The 16019-nt window shown below is 41.1% G+C and overlaps 1 long non-coding RNA gene across 1 annotated transcript in view; it reads left to right on the top strand.

The window, feature by feature from the left end:
* Window positions 1-16019, top strand: part of LOC144335297 (uncharacterized) — a 62506-nt gene that overhangs the window by 6239 nt on the left and 40248 nt on the right. The window lies entirely within an intron of this gene.

Raw genomic sequence — 16019 nt, 5'->3', positions numbered from 1 at the left:
GCAAGCAGATTTTGGGTTTTGCCTCCATAGGTCCCCGTTTTCTGGGAATTTCCTCCTCAATTTTCAGCTTCTCTGGAAGCCCCAAACTCCATTCTCTGGCTCCACATCCCCTAACATTGCTGCTTTCTGTTTGAGATATCTTCCGCTGTGTGTAGCAGCAAGCTGGGAAGTCCCTCAGGAGAAACATCTTAGTAAATGTGAGGCTCATCTCACGTGCTTCCTTCATTTTGAGGACTGTCTGTTCCCTGCTCAGTTTCTGCCTGCTTAGGTTTATCCCCAGTCTCTTTCAAAGACTTGTTTGTTATATTTTGCCCAGAGTTTATAAATAATTTTGGCAGAGGGGTTAATCTGATACCATCTAGTCATCTAAAACAAGAACTAGAACTCTGGCCACATCTCTCTTCATCCAGTCTTTTCATGCTCAAATTATAATGACCGTGACCACTTAATTGCAAGAAGCTTCATCTTTCCTCTGCAGTGTCTTCTTGTGATAGTCTAAAGGAATTCGTCTTTATTAATACTGACTGTGAGGGAAGAAACGAGAAAGGCTGATTCGTCCTCTAAATGCCCTATCCTCCCCTGGTGTTTTTGTCTTCATCACTTCCTGGAGATGTTGGTGAAAATAGAAAGGTGAGAAGCTTATTTAAAGGTTGGCCCTGTTTCAGGAATCACCTCAACTTCGACGTCAGCAATTCTCAGGGTGTGATACCTCTTCTCTCCAACATTACTTCCAGTCAGGCGTCAACCCATAGAAGTGTTCAAATCCCTTCAGGTCACATATATAAGCAGTCATTTTCACCTAGGCGGGCCCAGAGTTCAAGTGCTTGGTCAGGGCTGGTGTTAAGCATGCGATACAGACTAAGTTCTCCTCTATGTTAATCTAGCCCTCGTGTTGACTCCAGATCGCGTATTCCAGACCTCTGGCCCTCTTAAGATTTCTCTGGGGTTATCTGAGGGCCAGCTTACTTCAGTTGGAGATATTCCAATTTATTAGAAATATGTCAGTAAGTTACAAAATCAAAGGGAAATCACTCGGATCCTTATTCTGTTCCTTCCTGAAGGTCCTTGTTTTAGGAGGCAAGGGGGTACCACCTACTTTTTTCTACCAACATTTAAACTTTTACTCCCTGTTAATCTTCCCTACCCCTCCAAACCCCCACAAAAGAAAATCCTGCCATTTTCTCTAGAACAATAGGTGGGTTCTTGCTTTTGTGTAAGTAAGTGACCAAACTGTATTCCTCCCCAAATTAAAGGCTACTCTGAGGTACTTTAAAAGCTCTCTTCTTAAAAACAAATGGCTAGCAAATCTAAAAGCTTAATTTCATTATGAAAAAAAGCTTTTGGAAGACATACATGTGGCCAACAAACATAAAAATGCCCAATATCATTAATCATTAGAGAAATGCAAAGCAAAACCACAATGAGATACCATCTCACACCAGTCAGAATGGCTATCAAAAAGTTGAAAAATAACAGATGCTGGTGAGATTGCAGAGGAAAGGGAATGCTTATTCACTGCTGGTGGAAATGTAAATTAGTTCAGCCACTGTGGAAAGCAGTGTGGAGCCTCTCAAAGAACTTAAAAACAGAACTACCCATTTAACCCAGTAATCTCATTGGGTATATACCTGCAAGAGTCCATTCTCATGCTGCTATAAGGACATACCCAAGACTGAGTAATTTATAAAGAAAAAGAGGTTTAGTGGACTCATAGTTCCACATGGCCTGGGAGGCCTCACAATCATGGCGGAAGGTGAAGGAGGAGCAAAGGCACATCTTACATGGTGGCAAGCAAGAGAGTGTGTACAGGGGAACTGCCCTTTCTAAAACCAGATCTTGTGAGACTTATTCACTATCATGAGAACAGCTTGGGAAAAACCTGACCCCATGATTATTACCTCTCACTGGGTTCCTCCCATGACACATGGGGATTATATAAGGGAGCTACAATTCAAGATGAGATTTGGGTGGGGACACAGCCAAACCGTATCAATACCCAAACGAAAATAAATTGCTCTACCATAAAGACACAGGTACTCATATGTAGCACTACTCACAATAGCAAAGACACAGAATCAACCTAAAATGCCCATCATCGATACACTGGATAGAGAAAATGTGGCACACATACATCCTGGAATACTCTGCATCCATAAAAAACAAGATCATGTTCTTTGCAGCAACATGGAAGGAGCTGGGGGCCATTATCCTAAGTGAACTAATGCAGGAACAGGAAGCCAAATACTGCATGTTCTCACTTAGAAGTAGGACCTAAACGTTGAGTACACATGGACACAAAGAAGGGAACAGTAGACATTGAGGCCTTTGTGAGGGTGGAGAGTAGCAGGAGGCTGAGGATCAAAAACTACCTGTTGGGTACTATGCTTATCAGCTGGGTGATAAAAGTGTGTACACCAAAACCCCATGATACTCAGTTTGCCTATACAACAAACTTGCATGTGTACCCCTGAACCTAAAATAAAAGTTAAAAAAAGATAAAATTTATAATCAGGAACAACCACAAAAGCTTTTGTTTCACAAAGCATTCATTACAATATGTAAAATAATACTTAGGACAGTTGGTGACTCATTAAGAATCCGAAATGATAGCTATTTTTATTTGACAAATTTCCACTCTCTGCCAGCTCTAAGTCCTAGTTCCTGACTACATGGTGCAGAGGGAGCTTAAATTAGTCAGGTCCTTTTATGTTTTTAAAATTATGGTGAAGTTTTAACCATTTTAAAGTGTACAATTCAGTGGCATTAAGCCTGTTCACCCATGTTATACAGCCATCACCTCTAGGTACAGAACTTTAAAAAATCACCTTAAACAGAAGTGCTAACTAAGCAGTCACTCTCCATTTCTCTCTCTTCTCAGTACTTGGCAACCACTAATCTGCTTTCTATCTCTCTGGATTTGCCTATTCTGGACATTTCGTATAAATGGAATCATTCAGTATGTGGTCTTTGGTGTCTGGCTTCTTTTACTTAGCATAATTTTGTTTGTTTGTTTTTGAGACAGAGCCTCACTCTGTCTCCCAGGGCTGGAGCACAGTGGCGCGATCTCAGTTCACTGCAACCTCCACCTCCTGGGTTCGAGCTATTCTCCTGCCTCAGCCTCCCGAGTAGCTGGGACTACAGGTGCATGCCACCATGCCCAGGTAATTTTTGTATTTTTAGTAAAGATGGGGTTCCACCATGTTGGTCAGGCTGGTCTCGAACTCCTGACCTCATGATCTGCCTGCCTCGGCCTCCCAAGGTGCTGGGATTACAGGTGTAAGCCGCCACACCCGGCCAGCTTAGCATAATGTTTTTGAGGGTCATCCATGTTGTATTTTTCATTCATTCCTTTTTATGGGTGAATAACATTTAACTTTATGATATCAAAACACATTTTGTTTATTCATCTGTTGGTGGACAGTTAGATTGTTTTAACCTTTTGGGTATTGTGAATAGAGCTGCTGTGTTCATTGGTGTATAACATTTTGTAAACAAATGGAAATGTTTTTATTTGAACACCTGGTTTCAGTTCTCTTGGGTACATATTTAGGAGTGGAATTACTAGATCGTATGGTAATTCTGTGTTTAATTTATTGAAGAATCACCAAACTGTTTTCCACAGTGGTTGTACCATTTTTCTTTTTTTTTTTTTTTTTTTTGAAACGGAGTCTCGCTCTGTCACCCAGGCTGGAGTGCAGTGGCCGGATCTCAGCTCACTGCAAGCTCCGCCTCCCGGGTTCCCGCCATTCTCCTGCCTCAGCCTCCCGAGTAGCTGGGACTACAGGCGCCCGCCACCTCGCCCGGCTAGTTTTTTGTATTTTTTAGTAGAGACAGAGTTTCACCGTGTTAGCCAGGATGGTCTCGATCTCCTGACCTCATGATCCGCCCGTCTCGGCCTCCCAAAGTGCTGGGATTACAGGCTTGAGCCACCGCGCCCGGCCGGTTGTACCATTTTTCATCCCCGCCAGCAATGTATGAAGGTTCCAATTTCTCCACATCCTTACCAACATTTATTCTCTATTTTTAAGAAATGGCTATCCTCGTGGGTGTAAAATGGTATCTCATTGTGCTTTTGACTTGCCTTTCTCTAATAACTAATGGCAGTGAACATCTTTTTGTGTGTTTTTTGGCCATTTATATATCTTCAGAGAAATGTCTGTTGAAGTCTTTTGTCCCTTTTTAAATTGGGTTGTGTTTTATTATTGCTGAGTTGGATTTTTAAAGCTTTAAATTGCAGAAAACCAAACACCAACTTAAACAAAAAATGATTTTTTTTTTTTTTGAGGAGGAGGCTTACATAGCTGGAAGGTAAAAGGAGTGATTTGTTTAGTTCCAGGAATTCTAACAATGTGATGAGGGCTCTGTGTCCTCTTTACATCTGTCAGCTGTGATTCCCTCAAATTAGTTGCAGAGATTTCTTTTACTGCAGAGTGGCAAGGTGACCTTCAGTAGCACCACATCCATCTCATCTCCTGACCGACAGTGGAAAGAAATCTTCCTAATACCTTTCATTTTAAAGGAATAGCATTAGGAGAAATATCTATTGTAGATGACGGGTTGATGGATGCAGCAAACCACCATGGGACGTGTATACCTATGTAACAAACCTGCATGTTCTCCACATGTATCCCAGAACTTAAAGTATAATAAAAAATTACTTTTATATTTATTTATTTAGAGACAGGGTCTTGCTCTGTTGCCCAGGCTGGAGTATAGTGGTGCAATCACAGCTCACCACAGCCTTGACCACCCAGGCTCAAGCGATCCTCCCACCTCAGCCTCCTGAGTAGCTGGGACTGCAGGTGTGCATCACCATGCCTGGCTAATTTTTTTTTTTTTTTTTTTAAAGACAGAGTCTCACTCTGTCACCCAGGCTGGAGTGCAGTGTCGAGATCTCAGCTCACTGTAAGCTCCGCCTCCCGGGTTCACACGATTCTCCTGCCTCAGCCTCCCGAGTAGCTGGGACTATAGGCACCAACCACCAAGCCTGGCTAATTTTTTGTATTTTTAGTAGAGATGGGGTTTCACCGTCTTAGCCAGGATGGTCTCGATCTCCTGACCTTGTGATCCGCTCACCTTGGCCTCCAGCTAATTTTTAAATTTTTCATAGAAACGAGGTCTCCCTATGTTGCCCAGTCTGGTCTCGATCTCCTGGGCTCAAGCAATCCTCCCACCTCAGCCTCTCAAAATGTTGGAATTGCAGGTGTGAGCCATTACGCCCACTCTCTAATACCTTTCAGAAAATGTCCATGGAGAACCTACTTTAGATTTCATGTCTGGGTCTTAAATGATCATGGTAGCCGATGTTATGAGTGGCATAATTTGCTGAGTCTAGGTCATGTACCCACTAATGTTGTCATGGTGACAAGTCAGTGTTGGCCCTGTCCTCACCACAGGGAAGGGGTTCTCCACAAAAAAGTAGAGTTTAGATCTGAGAAGGTAGTTGAGAATGAGAATAGTGAATAATAGTAGATTTTTAAACCCCATTTTACACTTTGTATCTTTGGTTGTATATATATTCACATACCATTCTAATTGTACATATAGTTTCAAAAATGCCTCTGCTTCTCCAAATACAACTATACTTTATATATATTTTCAAAAAAAGATCTACCTCCTTCTTCCAAAGATAAATATCTATGTTTTGTGTCCACCATGGCCACCTCTAAGAGAGGTGCGAGGAGGATTTCATTTCTGGGAATGACCTACTTTAATAGCCTGGGTATTTACTGAAGGACTGAAGAATTACACCTATTTCCGGGCTTGGCGTTTTTAGGCAGTATTTAAAACCTCAGTTGACAAGAATTTGATGATTCTATGGCATAATAACCACATCTAGAGATCTTGTCTAAACCTGGCCCTTGACTCTTGATCCTCATCTTGTGGTTTCTATTTCTTGCCAATAATCTATTCTGGCTTTTCCCCATCTCCCAAAATCATGCTTTCTCTTTGCTGTCAGATTTGGACAATGTGAAAGACTTGAAGGGGAGCCAGGCGCCGTGGCTCACGCCTGTAATCCCAGCACTTTGGGAGGCTGAGGGGGTGGATCACCTGAGGTCGGGAGTTCGAGACCAGCCTGACGAACATGGAGAACCCCCATCTCTACTAAAAATACAAAAAAATTAGCTGGGTGTGTTGGCTCATGCCTGTAATCCTAGCTACTTGGGAGGCTGAGACAGGAGAATTGCTTGAATCTGGGAGGCGGAGGTTGCAGTGAGCCGAGATCACGCCATCACATTCCAGCCTGGGCGACAAGAGCGAAAAAATGAAGCTATATAATGTGGCATTTCCCCCAAGATTATAACCTACTGGATGCATTTTTATAAGGGGTATGATGCTTTTGTCTGGAAAAAATACCTAGAATATGATATTTGAGAGAGAATCAGACTTCCCAAATTTTCTGGCTCATCCAAGACCCAATATTTTATTTATTCATTTATCATTTTTTCAACAATTTAAAAAATTGATGGATAAGTTACGTAGTTTCAGGGTACACACGATAACTTAATATGTTCATACAATTTGTATACATCACGTCAGTGTACTTGGGATATCCATCACCTTAAATATTTGTCTTTATCCTAGAAATGTTTGCATTTTTCTCTTCTATCTATTTTGAAGTGTACAGTATCTTTTTGTAAACTATAGTCACCCTACACATCTATTGAACACTGGAGCTTATTTCTTCTATCAACTTTACATTTGTATCCATTTATCAACTTCTTTGAATCCCCTACTTCTGCTACCCTTGCTGGCTTCTGGTAACCACCAATCTACTCTCTACCTTCATGAGATCCACTTTTCTTAGCTCCCACATGAGTGAGAACACGTGGTATTTGTCTCTCTGTGCTTGGCTTATTTCACTTAACATAATGACTTCTAGTTCTATTTGTGTTGCTGCAAATGACAGGATTTTACTCCTTTTTACAGATGAATAATATTCCATTGTGTATATATACCACGTGTTCTTTAGCCATTCATTTGTTGATGGGCACTTAGATTAATTCCATATTTTGGCTATTGTGAATAGTGCTGTGATAAACATGGGCGTGCAGATAGCTCTTTGATATATTCATTTCCTTTCTTTGGAGATATACCCAGGAGTGGGATTGCTGGATCATACTGTAGTTCAAGTTTTAGTTTTTTGAGGAACCTCCAAACTGTTCTCTGTAGTAGCTGTACTAATTTACATTCCCACCAACAGCGTACAAGGGTTCCCTTTCTTCCACATCCTCACCAGCCTCTGTTATTGCCTGTCTTCTTTTTTTTTTTTTGAGACGGAGTCTCGCTCTGCTGCCCAGGCTGGAGTGCAATGGCCGGATCTCAGCTCACTGCAAGCTCCGCCTCCCGGGTTCCCGCCATTCTCCTGCCTCAGCCTCCCGAGTAGCCGGGACTACAGGCGGCCGCCACCTCGCCCGGCTAGTTTTTGTATTTTTTAGTAGAGACGGGGTTTCACCATGTTAGCCAGGATGGTCTCGATCTCCTGACCTCGTGATCCGCCCGTCTCGGCCTCCCAAAGTGCTGGGATTACAGGCTTGAGCCACCGCGCCCGGCCCTGTCTTCTTGATAAAAGCCATTTTAACTGGGGCGAGATGGTATCTCATTGTGGTTTTGATTTGCATTTCTCTGATAATTTGTGATGTTGAACATTTTTTATACGCCTGTTGGCCATTTGTATGGCTTCTTTTGAGAAATGTCTACTCAGATCTTTTGCCCATTTTTAAATTGGATTTTTTTTTTTCCTTTGGTATTGAGTTGTTTGAGCTCCCTATACAGTCTGGTTATTAACAGCTTCTCAGGTGGTTAGTTTTCAAATATTTTCTGCCATTCTGTGGGGTTTCTTTTCACTTTGTTGATTATTTCCTTTGCTATGCAGAAGTTTTTAGCTTGATATAATCCCATTTGTCTATTTTTACTTTGTTTGCCTATGCTTTTGAGATCTGACATAAAAAAATCTTCACCTAGACCAATGTCCTGGAGTGATTCCTCAATGTTTTCTTCTAGTAGTTTCATGGTGTGAGGTCTTAGATTTAATCTTTAATCAATCTTGATTTGATTTTTGTATATGGTAAGAGAGAAGGATCTAGTTTCATTCTTCTGCGTATAGTTATCTAGTTTTCTTGGCACCATTTATTGAAAAGTCTATCCTTTCCCCCATTATATGTTCTTGGTGCCTTTGTTGAAGATGAGCTGGCTGTAAATGTGTGGATGTACATGTGCATTCTCTATTCTGTCCCATTGGTCTGTTCTGTTTTTATGCCAGTGTCATACTGATTTGGTTACTATAGCTTTGTAGTAAAACTTGAAGTCAGGTAGTGTAATGCCTCCAGCTTTGTTCCTTTTGCTCAGGATTGCCTTGGTTATTTGGGGTCTTTTGTGGTTCCATATACATTTTAAGATTTTTTTTTCTATTTCTGTAGAGAATGTAATTGGATTGCATTTAATCTGTAAATTGCTTTGAGTAGTATTTTTTTTTTTTTTTTTTTTTTTTTTTTGAGGCGGAGTCTCGCTCTGTCGCCCAGGCTGGAGTGCAGTGGCGCGATCTCGGCTCACTGCAAGCTCCGCCTCCCGGGTTCCCGCCATTCTCCTGCCTCAGCCTCCCGAGTAGCTGGGACTACAGGCGCCGCCACCACGCCCGGCTAATTTTTTTGTATTTTTAGTGGAGACGGGGTTTCATTGTGTTAGCCAGGATGGTCTCGATCTCCTGACCTCGTGATCCGCCCGACTCGGCCTCCCAAAGTGCTGGGATTACAGGCTTGAGCCACCGCGCCCGGCCGCTTTGAGTAGTATTATGATTTTACCAGTATTAAGTAGTTCAGTTCATGAACCTAGAATATCTTTTCATTTTGTTGTGTCCTTTTCAATTTCTTTCCCAATATTTTAGTATGGTATTTCTTTATTTCTTTGTTTTTGTCTTCACACATTTTAGCTTAGGATGCAGAATCTGGCCTTTATAAATTCTGACTCCCAGTCCTCAAGGATTGCAAGGTATAGGTATAAAGATTTTTCTAAAAAATGAAGTTTCATTATTCCCTCTCTGCTTTTAGATAGTATAGCTTGGACTGAACTTCTGCTTTTCTCATAAAATATTATTTGAGGCCACAAGTAATGTTCAATATCTTGCTATTTTTCTTGGGGCTGTGTCCAAAGATTTAACAAACCATCAGATAGCGAGTTGCATTTCTACTGTATAACAAAAATTTTCAAATAATTATTTAGGAATGGGAATAATTATCTCCTCTCTGTTTTGCACCCCACATTATCTCAGCTATTTTCATATGTTAGGGCCTGTTACTTAAATTATCTCATTCTCAGGTATAAATTACTCAGGAACTTTTCAGTAGCAGATGACAGAAACCCAACTCAAAACTGCTTTAACAAAATTAAAGTGGGTGATGGGGGGTGCAGGTGGGTGTTTCAAAGGAGGGGAAGACTCTTTCCACTTCTACAAGTACATGCTAGATTGGGCGCTGATGGACGGAATCATCAGTTTATTAGTGAAGCATTAACTTGTGTTGAACGAGACAAGCTGGGTCAAGCATTTGAAGATGCTTTTGAGGTACTGAGGCAACATTCAACTGGAGATCTTCAAAACGTACCTGCTTTTCTTTTTTTTTTTTTTTATTATACTTTAATTTCTAGGGTACATGTGCACAACATGCAGGTTTGTTACATATGTATACATGTGCCATGTTGGTGTGCTGCACCCATTAACTCGTCATTTACATTAGGTATATCTCCTAATGCTATCCCTCCCCATCCCTCCTCCCCACAATAGGCCCCGGTGTGTGATGTTCCCCTTCCTGTGTCCAAGTGTTCTCATTGTTCAATTTCCACCTATGAGTGAGAACATGCAGTGTTTGGTTTTCTGTTCTTGCGATAGTTTGCTGAGAATGATGGTTTCCAGCTGCATCCATGTCCCTACAAAGGACATGAACTCATCCTTTTTTATGGCTGCACTTACCTGGTTTTCATCAGTGATTGTCCCCATGTCCGAGGAGATTCCAACTGCTGTGGAGTGTTGCTTACAGAGGAATCTATTTATAATTGGAGAACTTTAATAAATAATGCTGCAGACTTCTATTTTGAAGGAACTATTCATTGATCTTTGTGGAACATAACCGAAAGCCAGGTGGTACAGTCTGCTGTTTTCCAGCAAGAGGGAGGACAAGGCAGGAAGATGCTCTGTTTGAATAACTTCACAAATCTCAGTATAATCCCAAGATGGCATCTGTGTTCAGTAAGTAGATAAGACCAAAGGCAGTTTCCAGTTTGTATCAAAAAACGAAGAAAAATTTGCCAAACTTTGAGGAATAAGGGCAACGGGAAGGCCATGATCAGAAAATGGCCAGGGCACGGAGGAATTACGGAAAAACTCAGGAAATCAGCAAAATCTGGAGAAAGCTCATTTACCAGTGAGCTTCAGTGGGGCCATTCTCTGAAGACCTCTCCATCTTGTTTCTCGGAGAAAGAGATCGTCTACTCACAGTATGTTCAACTGATCAAGAACATCACAGTTTAAATAATTGGAATGCAGACTAAAATTATACATATGCCAGTTACCATGAGCTTAGTCACTGTGATTGCTAAATATACTCTCCCATTTCATCATCTTTGTTGGCATTAGAAATCCCTACAAGCTTCGGGATTTTTCTCTTAAAAGCAAATACTGAAGATAAAAAAATTAGCTTCATTGCGGCTATCTTTTATCAAATAGCACATAATTTATACAGACTTGGTGGGAAATTCTGCCAGTGAACAACTTTATTGTTTCAAATCATCGAGCCCCATTTGAAAGTATGGACTAAATATCCTTGCTCTTACTATTCTCTATGCAGCCACTTGCTTCTAGGTTAACAATGCCAGTGCAGATGATTTGATTTACGTATTGATTTAAACATTTTCCTGTCTTACACCTCAGGTGAAAAATCGTTTGGATATATAACTGATGGCTTTACAAAAATTATTTTACAAAAAGTAATTGCATATAATACAGTGTTTATGCCAAAGTATGTTTATGTCTTAAAAACTTTAGTGGAAATGTCTCTTCAGGTCCCTTACTCATTTTCTAATTGGGTTTCTTGTTTTCTTAATATTGAGTTATTTGAGCTCCTTCTGTATTTTGGATATTAATCCCTTGTCAGATGTATGTTTTGCAGCTGTTTTCTCCCAATCTGAGTTGTTTCTGCATGCTGTTGGTTGTTTCACTGGCTATGCAGAAGCTTTTTGGTTTGATATAGTCCCATTTGTCTATTTTTGCTTTTGTTGCCTGTGATTTTGGGGTCACATCCAAATAATCGTTGCCCAGAGAGTGTCATGTAGTTTTTCCTCCCCGTGTTTTCTTCCAGTAAGTTTAGAGTTTCTGGTATTACATTTGAATGTTTAATTCATTTTAAGTTGATTTTTAGTTCCGTATATGGTGTGAGATCAGTGTCCAATTTTATTCTTCTGCAGGTGGAAATTTAGTTTTCCTAATGCTATTTATTGAAGAGACTGTCCTTTTCCTATTGCATATTCTGGTACCTCTGTTGAAAATCAATTGACTGTACAGTAGTAGGTTAATTTCCAGGCTCTCTATTCCACTCCATTGGTCAATGTGTCTTTTTTTCCCCCCCCAATACCATGTTGTTTTGATTGTTATAGCTTTGTAGTATACTTTGAAATCCAGTGGTGTGATACCTCCAGCTTTGTCCTTTTTGTTCATGATTGCCTTGGTTGTTTGAGGTTTTTGTGGATCCATATGAATTTTTGTTTTGTTTTGTTTTTTGAGACGGAGTCTCACTCTGTGGCCCAAACTGGAGTGCAAGTGGTGTGATCAGGGCTCACTGCAACCTCTGCCTCCCAGCTTCAAATGATTCTCGTCCCTCAGCCTCCCAAGTAGGTGGGATTACAGGTGAGCACCACCATGCCTGGCTGATTTTTGTGTTTTTAGCAGAGATGGGGTTTTACCATGTTGGCTAGGCTGGTCTTGAACTCCTGACCTCAGGTGATCCTCTCACCTCGGTCTCCCAAATTGCTGAGATTATAGGTGTAAGCCACCACGTCCAGCCCTATATGAAGTTTTGGATTTTTAAAAAATTTCTATGAAAAGTGATGTTGGGATTTTCATACGCATTGCATTGAATTTGTAGATCACTTTGGGTAGTATAGACATTTTAGTAATATTAGTTCTTCTGAACCATGAACTTGAAATATCTTTCCATTTACTTGTGTCTTATTCAGCTTATTTCATCAACATCTTACAGTTTTCATTGTATAAGTCTTTTGTCTCCTGGTTAAATCTGTTCCTGGGTATTTTATTTTATTTTATTTTTTGTAGCTTTTGTGAGTGTGATTTCTTGATTTCTTTTTGGATAGTTTGTTGTTGGTGTATAGAAATGCTACTGATTTTTGTGTGTTGATTTTGTATCCTGCAACTTTATTGTATTTATTAGTTTTAACAGTTTTTTGGACAGGATTTTCCATATATAAGATCATGTTGGCAAACAGTAAAAATTCCATTTATTTCTTTTAATAAAAGGCCTTCACTATTTTACTTTTTCTTTTTCTTGCTTAATTGCTTTGTCTAGGACTTCCAATTCTATGTTGAGTGGAAGTGGCGAGAGTGGGCATCCTTGTCTTGTTCCAAATCTTGGGGGGAAAGGCTTTCAGTTATTCACTGCTGAGTCACTGTTAGCTGCGAGCATCTCTGGATAGCTTTTATTGTTGAGATACCTTTCTTCTATACCTAATTTGGTGATTGTTTTTATGATTAAGGGATGTTGAATTTTGTCAATTTTTTTTCTGCTTCTGATGAGATGATCATATGATTTTTGTCATTTATTCTGTTAATGTGGCATATCATTTATTGACTTGCATATGTTGAACCCCCCTTGCATTCCAAGGATAAAGACATTTCTCAAAAGAATACATATAAATGTCCAATAGATATAATGAAAAATACTCAATATTGCTAATCATTAGGGAAATGCAAATTAAAGCCATAATGAGACATCATCTCACACTGCTCAGAATGGCTTTTATCAAAAATATGAAAGATAAACGTTGTCAAGAATGTGGAGAAAAGGGAACCCTTGTACAATGTTGTTGGGAATGTAAATTAGCAAGGTCAATCTGGAAAACAGTATGGAGGTTCTTCAAAAAACTAAACATAAAATTGCCATATGATCTTGAAATCCCACTTTCGGGTATTTACCAAAAAGGTTTAAAATCATTTTGTTGAAGGGATGTCTATACCCCATGTTAATTGCAGCACCATTCACAATAGCAAGTTACAGAATTAACTGTGCATCAACAAATGAGTGGATAGAGACAATGTTGCCTACTTACATAATGGAATACTATTAAGCCTTAAAGAAGAAAGACATTCTCGGCCGGGCATTACAGGACCTGTAATCCTGGCACTTTAGGAGGCTGAGGTGGATGGATCACTTGAGGTCAGGAGTTCAAGACCAGCCTGGCCAACATGGTGAAACCCCATCTCTACTAAAAATACAAAAAATTAGCCGGGCATGGTAGTGGGTGCCTGTAATCCCAGCTACTCAGGAGGCTGAGGCAGGAGAATCGCTTGAACCTTCTCTCCCCGTTTGCAGTGAGCCGAGCTCATGCCACTGCACTCCAGCCTGGGTGACAGAGTGAGACTCAGTCTCAAAAAAACAAAACAAGAACAACAACAGAAAAGAAAGATATTCTGACATTTGTGACAACATAGATGGAATTAGAGAATATTATGCTAAGTGAATTAAGTCAGGTTCAGGAAGGCAAGTACTGCAGGTTCTCACATATATGTGGAATCTAAAACAAACCCATAGAAGCAGAAGGCAGAATGGTGGTTACAGAGGCTGGGGGTTGTGGGGAATGAGGAGATGGTGTTCAAAGGGCATCAGATTTTAGTCAGACAGGAGGATTTTAAAAATACTTTTGAGTTCTGTTGCACAGCATGGTGAATATAGTTAATAGTAGAGTATTGTACATTTCAAAATTGCCAAGAGAGTAAATTTCTAATGTTCTCACCACAAAAATGTTAAGTATTTGAGGTAATGGATATGTTAACCACCTTGATTTAATTATTCATAAATTGTAACATCACTTTGTATCCCATAGATTTATATAATTATAAATTATCAATTTACAATTTCAAAAATAAAGTAGGAAGGGGATTTATTGGCTCATAGAGCTAAGTCTGAGGTCAACAGGATTAAGGTGTGGCTGGATCAGATGTCATCAGTACTCTGCCTTCCTTTTCATCCTTTTTATTCCTTCTCATTCTCTCTCTTTTTTTTTTTTTTTTTTTTTTTTTTTTTGCAGACAGAGTCTTGCTCTGTCACCCAGGCTGGAGTACAATGGATTGATCTTCGCTCACTGCAACTTCTGCCTCCGGGGCTCAATTGATTCTCTTGCCTCACCCTCTTGAGTAGCTGGGATTACAGGCGCCTGCCACCACACCTGGCTGATTTTTGTATTTTTAGACGAGATGGGGTTTCATCATATTGGCCAGGCTACTCTCGAACTCCTCAGGTGATCCACCCACCTCGGCCTCCCAAAGTGCTGGGATTACAGGTGTGAGCCATCACCCCTGTAAACCTGTGTCATTAAGGGTTTCTTAATGACAGCTGATGGGATGGGATTTGAACTGGCAGGAAATAAAGTGGCAGATACTCCTTTGGGCGGCTGCATCAGCAAGACTGGAGTCAGGGAGTTGAGATGAGGTGGGACAGGCAGGAGGGAGCCAACTCTCCCTTCCTCCTTCTCTCCCCATTTGTCTTCTTTTTTAACCTGAGCAGGTATCTGTCATCCTTTTCATTTAATATTGAATCATAAGCATTTTCCATGTTGCTAATGTATTTTCTTTTCTTTTTTTTTTTTTTTTCTGAGAGAGAGTCTCGCTCTGTCACCCGGGCTGGAGTGCAGTGGCCAGATCTCAGCTCACTGCAAGCTCCGCCGCCCGGGTTTACGCCATTCTCCTGCCTCAGCCTCCCGAGTAGCTGGGACTACAGGCGCCCGCCACCTCACCCGGCTAGTTTTTTGTATTTTTTAGTAGAGACGGGGTTTCACCATGTTAGCCAGGATGGTCTCGATCTCCTGACCTCGTGATCCACCCGTCTCGGCCTCCCAAAGTGCTGGGATTACAGGCTAATGTATTTTCTTTTTTTTTTTTTTTTTTTTTTTTTGAGACGGAGTCTCGCTGTGTCGCCCAGGCTGGAGTGCAGTGGCCGGATCTCAGCTCACTGCAAGCTCTGCCTCCCGGGTTTTTACGCCATTCTCCTGCCTCAGCCTCCCGAGTAGCCGGGACTACAGGCGCCCGCCACCTCGCCCGGCTAGTTTTTTGTATTTTTTAGTAGAGACGGGGTTTCACCGTGTTAGCCAGGATGGTTTCGAACTCCTGACCTCGTGATCCGCCCGTCTCGGCCTCCCAAAGTGCTGGGATTACAGGCTTGAGCCACCGCGCCCGGCCGTATTTTCTTAATACACTTTTTATTTTGGAATAATTTTAGATTTACAGAGAATTAATGAAGACAGAACAGAGAGTTTTTGTTTGCTTCTCCTGATGTTCTCATCTCACATGACTGTGGTCAATTGTCATAACTAAGAAACCACTCTTGGTATGTTACTAGTTTTATTTTTGAGACAGGGTCTCACTCTGTCACCCAGGCTGGAGTGCAGTGGCACAATTTTGGCTCACTGCAGCCTCCACCTCCCAGGCTCAAGCGATCCTCCCACTTCAGCCTCCTGAGTGGCCAGGACTGTAGGCATGCATCACACCTTGCTGACGTTTGTATTTTTGTTTTGGTTTGGTTTTTTGAGACAGAGTCTCACTCTGTTTCCCAGGCTGGAGTGCAGTGGCACCAGCAGCACTCCCTGATCACTGCAGCCTCCACCTGCCAGGCTCAACTGATTCTCCTGCCTCAGCCTCCCAAGTAACGGGGACTACAGGTATGCGCCACCACACCTGACTAATTTTTGTATTTTTAGTAGAGACCGGGTTTCACCATGTTGGCCAGGTTGGTCTCAAACTCCTG

This window comes from Macaca mulatta, chromosome 16, assembly GCF_049350105.2.
Source record: "Macaca mulatta isolate MMU2019108-1 chromosome 16, T2T-MMU8v2.0, whole genome shotgun sequence".
NCBI classification, from domain to species: domain Eukaryota; kingdom Metazoa; phylum Chordata; class Mammalia; order Primates; family Cercopithecidae; genus Macaca; species Macaca mulatta.
The sequence above is the reverse complement of the archived record's forward strand: the minus strand, read 5'-3'. Positions and strand labels throughout refer to the sequence as shown.